General features: G+C 35.7%; 1 long non-coding RNA gene across 1 annotated transcript in view; it reads left to right on the top strand.

Annotated features, from left to right (window-relative positions):
- Positions 1 to 374: 374 nt before the first annotated feature.
- LOC110031961 overlaps positions 375 to 5,874 on the top strand; it is a 7,609-nt gene continuing 2,109 nt past the window's right edge. The window contains exon 1 of the long non-coding RNA XR_002294807.1: positions 375 to 447. This is a non-coding gene — a long non-coding RNA (uncharacterized LOC110031961). The remainder of the gene's footprint in view (positions 448 to 5,874) is intronic.

Below are 5,874 nucleotides of genomic sequence, written 5' to 3' on the forward strand. Positions count from 1 at the left end.
AGGTTTGGAGCCGCTTTTTTACGTCTTCGCGGCCCCAAATCGTAAAAAAAAGATCGTTTGGCACCAGATTCGCGGCAGATAAAAGTTAAAGCAGTGGAAAAGCGGGCCGCGGGATCCCGCGGTATCGATCCCGCGGCCCCAGCTTTCGCCTCGTCAAATTTTATAATTGCCCTCGCCGTCGTAATCCTTGCAACCCTCGTTCCCTCTCGCCGTCGCAACCCTCGTTCCCTCTCGCCGTCGCAACCTCGTTCCCTCTCGCCGTCGCAACCCTTGAACAAATCATTCGCCTTCTCGACTCTTGCGGCTTTGCTTTCTCGCGTTTGGGGGAGACACACAGTGGAATTTCGCTGCCGTTGGTTCTTTCTCTGCCTTTGGAGACGTTCGCCGTCTTTCACCTCCGGATATCAACAATAGCCGGCCATTTCACAGTTTTCACCGTAAGCTTTCGTAGGTTCCCATATCCTGACTACTTCATATGCCAACGATAATATTTCCCTTGCCTTCCTACCTTAATTCCTCTCCATTGTATGTTTTCTATTTTCCTGAATGTTCTTACCATAATGCTTGCTCAGTTAATTGCTGATGCTGTTATGCCTACTTTCATTCCCCATGTGTTCTAAATTTCTGAAAACAGTAAAAAGTAAAAATATGTAAATTAAAAGTAAATACATAAGAATTGTGTTAATTGTGTATAAACATGACTGAAGTTTCTTGTTAAATGTGTATAAATATGCCTACCTTAATTCGCCATCGCAACCCTCATTCACAGTGTCGCGGCAGATGTTTCAATAGGTTAATCCCCAAGTTTTTTAAAAATATATTATTTCAATGCCTTTGGTTGGAAATATCATGCTGCTGCTATGATCTTAAATTTCAATTTGTGTTGCATATATGCCTATGTTTGCCACTGAAAATGATGAAACTATGAGCTACATTCTTGCTTTTGTCAACAAGAGATGCATCAGTCATCAATGTGTTCTGTTCCTTCTCAGTGCTTGAGAGTATATTGGGTAGTAAACGAGGTTTAGGGCAGACATTTATCACTATCGCTTATATGATTGAATTTATGTTAAATTTAAAGTTATACTGCTTTATGTGATGATTTATGATGAAGATGATATTAAAATGCCATAATCTTTTCTAGTGTCAAATGTAATGACAATCATAATGGTAATTCTATTGTCTAGGTTATGCAAACAATCTTTTCTAGTGTCAAAAGATAATAAAAGGTTGCTTAATATCCTATTAACAGACATTAATTGTTGTTACAACAAACTGGTTTTTTGAGATTTAGCAGTTTTCAGGTTTTAGTCCTACTGAATTTTACTAAATTCTACTTTGTTGGGTTGTCATTAAACAAGGTGGACCTTATGAAAGTTAAAAGCGTAAGTTTTTAGCGGCATGTTTGGAAATCTTCCTTCATTTTTTTTTTTAGATTCCCATTCTTGTTCTTCATTGAGGGAAGTGATACTGCAGCATTGAATGACTTTGAGCTTAATCTTTATTTTTCTTTTTTTTTTTCTTTTTCGTCAAATGATTGAAGTTGGTATGGGAAAAGTGCAGCTCTGAGTAGCTGTTTTGAGCTCTATATTAGTTTGTAGTGGAACTCCATACTTAGTGGTGTTGGGGATTTTACAAATTAAGCATGAAGGCTTGTTGCGTATCCCTCGAGGATTGCTGCATTACTATTTTATTTATTAATCCAATTGAATTTCTTTTAGTGTAGCCAATGTCTTTAAAAGTGCACTTGGAAGTGTGCTTTACTCTGCAATGCAAAGCACCATGCGGTGATGATGATTGTTAGGAACAATTGGCATTTTGGCATGCTCGAGTCATTCTCTCCTCTAATAATGGCAGGTGATGTATCAAGAATTGAATGGTGCTCCTCTGGCAACCTTCTAAGCATTTTGTTATTTTTGAAGCTTTATTTTGAGGATGGTTTTGTTATGTGGGTGGATTTCACCGAACCATTTTTCAATCTTGTCCTTTTACTTTGGGTTTTTTTTTCACCGAACCATTTTTCAATCTTGTCCTTTTACTCTGGGTTTTTGCACCATATTATTCAGTTTAAGATGTTACCAAATGTGAATGGTTGGCGCTTATTTACTTTTGAAAGATGAGGTGGTTTATGGCCAAATACCATCGGATCTCGCGTAATTGGTATTTCCTATGATCAAATCTATTCATTACATGTGTTTTTAAATATCAATGATTGGCGCATATTTGCTTAAAAAGTGTAGATGTGTTGCTTTATTGTTAAATGTTTGCAGATCTTTTGTGATTCAATGTTCCCATCCTTATCCGTGAAAGTTAAGTTAATCGAGATTTTTTTTTTTAACTTTAGTCTTGAGCTGAGCTTACAGAAATAAAGCTTCTTCTTCTTCTCTTTGATGGTTCTTAACTGTTACCATAATTGCCATGACAGGGAGATCTGAACGCATACTACAATGTAGCAGATTTAGCATTCATTATAAATTCTTTTTCGGGAATTTGTTGTTGGCATTTTGTTCTACTTTGCCATCATGTGGTGCAGAAATTATGTGTGGGAAACATTTCTCTAAACTATAATATTTTATATTAGATCTAGACATGGGCGATGAATTGATTTATAATTCCTCTTTGAGGAAATATCTTCTTTGCCCGCCTGAGGAAGAGTACTTATAGTGAATGTACTCATCCTGCACAAATCTACAAAAAGGTCTGTAAGAGTCAAAATCCTGCACCTCTTCTGTGTAGATTTTGATATGTTATGTTATACATTATGTTCCATCTGATGACATTGTCTTATCTTCCATAGGGTAAAAAGCCAAAAGTAAATTTGTGTTAGATATGTTAAATGGTGGTATTTTGATGTGAAGTGAAAAATTTGGGTGATATAAATGTAAAAAGTAAATTTGTGTTAGATATGTTTCATCAAATTACTTTATATAATAATTGATTTCATAGATATATACATAAAATTGTGTTCCATATGTGTTAGATATGTAAATACATAAAATTGTGTTCTATATGTGTTCTTATTATTATATAGAAGTTGTTAACACTTTGGGGTCTACTGAAGTTCCAAAAATATGATCGTTATACACATCTTTTAAACAGTTTTACCAAACAGGGGCAGTATGACTTTTTTTCCATAATTTTTTCCGAAACAACTACCCCACAACTGTTTTTTCAGATAGTTGCACCAAACAGACAGTCAACTTCCCCGCAGCTGCTTCCTCGGCTTCCCCGGCAGCAGCTTCCTGGGGCAGCGCAGCTGCAGCTGAAAACTGAGAAGCTGCAGCTGCGCAAAACAGAGCCTGAATCTGGCACTTGAACGATCATCTTCCCATATCAGCTTTTCCAAAACACGTAGACGCTGCATGCATGCAGGCAAAATACAATTCAATAATTGCATATAAGAATTATGGGATACATATGTAAATCTATCTTTATATTAATATATGATGAAAATTATATAAAGTATTCAGAACTCATGAGTATAAGGTGGAGTAGTGAAGCGGGCGTATGTTACTGATACGTCGCCAACAAATTTTCATCAATAAAATTTACTGTATGACACGGATCTCAAGATAAATTTTTGAATAAGCAACATCTAAACTTTGATTAAGAGTCATCCAGAGCTCCGATTTCAATAAACTTATAGTCAAACTGACCGAATCGATGAGACAAACCTAATGATATCAAAGTTAGTCCAATCCGAGTTAAATCAAGCCCAGATCAAGTGATTAAATCATTCTTGAAAGATTTTCAGACATATTTGAGAGATCAAACGAATGTCAAATTTAGAGAGTTCATAGTCGAATCGAGCGTCTCGACAAGACGAATATAACGAGACCAAGATTGCTCAATTTTGACATCGTTAAGGCACTCAAATGTCCATCAAACTCCTTTCGATCGAGTGAAGCTCTCCAGACCATCCGATCAAAATTGTTCATATTCCTGCATTAATTGCACCCAGAATACTATAAATAGAGCCTCACTCTTCACATGAAGGAGGCTTGAGAGAGAACTTGAGGTTTTGAGAAGGAGCTCAAATCCAAGATCTTCCTCGCCATCGTCGATCGCCGCCGACTACCACTAATCGACAACAACCACCGCTGACCTCCGTCAACTATCGTCGGACACCGTTGTTCGCCGCCAGTCACTACTGACCTCCGTCGACCACCATCGTCCGTCATCAGCCACCGCAGACCTCTGTTGACCATTGTCGACAGTCATCAATTGTCGTCGACTACCGTTGATCATTGTCGGTCTCCGTCAACCACCGCTTACTAGACGTCATCAGTTGACGTTGTAAAGTGAAAAGCTAGTTTCCCTTTCCCGCCTGTGGGACAAGGGGCATCTGTAATCATCAACTTATAGTGTATTTTTACAACTGGGTCAGACCCCGTGGTTTTTCCCTTTTACGGGTTTTCCACGTAAAAACTTCTGGTGTTATCAGAGCTTGATTCATTTTCATCTGAGTGTGTGTTGAATTCTCGTGCAACGCTTACTCTATCGCCGTGAATTTTCTAAGTGAACATGCATCAGTTATAGTTGCAAAGGCAAATGATAAGGAGCATAGTATGTTTATTGCTGCAATAATTAAAATTGTACTGGGCTTCTCCATTAACCTCTAGATCTTAGTTGCCACTGCTGAAACTCCTCACAGTTATAAGTTTCATTTATGATGATGATTATTAACTAATAGGGGCAATTACATAAAGATTATCGGAAACTTGCTATTTACAAAACAGCCACTTTCTTTCATCCAAGAGAATATTACATCATCAGGAGTCCTAACTCAGTGTGCGTTCGGAGTCCAATGGTGGGGAGCCCCGTGTCAAGTGGGCCCCACCATAATATATTGGTATTGACCGGTGTTAAAAATTTTGGTGCCCAATTGACACGTGACGACCCACCATTAGACTCTGAATGCATCAGGAGTTCTAATGTAATATTTTTTCCATTTTTCAAAGACTCGCTCAAACATCAAAATTCAATGTAAGAACCTCAGTCATATTTTTAAATATTAATGTGTCTGATGATCTGTATGAAATTATCCCTAAATACTAATAGTAATAATGAACATATGGTAAACAAAAAAAAAAATCAAATCATTAATGTCAGATTGATCAGAATTTTATTCTTTAGCTAATAGGATTACAATCATTAAGACAAAGAAATAAATGTTGCATTATTAGTATTTGAAACTATATATATTAATATAAAACTATATATATATATATAGCATATTGACAAAAAATTGTAATCAGGAAAGTAAAAAATAGTTATAATTTTATAGTTTATTTACGATGATTAGAATCATTAAGACAAGATTAAGAAGTTGTATTTGCAAAATCTCTCATTAATATTTTACGCATGAATTTGACAAATATGTATGCAAATAAAATGGAAGGCCGGTAAGACTCTGGTGCAAATGTTTTAATTGTTATGGACTGATTTATTATTGGAAAATTTACATATGTACCCCTTCATATTTATGTATTTGCACTCCATGTTTTGAACTTATGCATGAAAAATTACCTTTGGGATATGCAAAATGCATGTAAAATCAAATCTTTATGTAAGAGATATGTAAAAATGTATGTAAATATGGGTGAGATATGTAAAATCTCTAAACTTTCATATTTACACATATAACCTTTAAATCCTTAAACCTTCAGTCAATAACAATTAAAACATCTCCACCAGAGTTTTTACCGGCCTGCCATTTTATATATATATACATATTTCTCAATTTCATAAGTACTTACGTATACCAAAGCAGATGAAATATTAATGAGATATATTCCAAATAAAACTTCTTAATTTTGTCTTAATGATACTAATTATCTTAAATAAATTATAAATTATAACTATTTTTTACTT

This window comes from Phalaenopsis equestris, unplaced genomic scaffold, assembly GCF_001263595.1.
Source record: "Phalaenopsis equestris unplaced genomic scaffold, ASM126359v1 Scaffold000002, whole genome shotgun sequence".
NCBI lineage: Eukaryota > Viridiplantae > Streptophyta > Magnoliopsida > Asparagales > Orchidaceae > Phalaenopsis > Phalaenopsis equestris.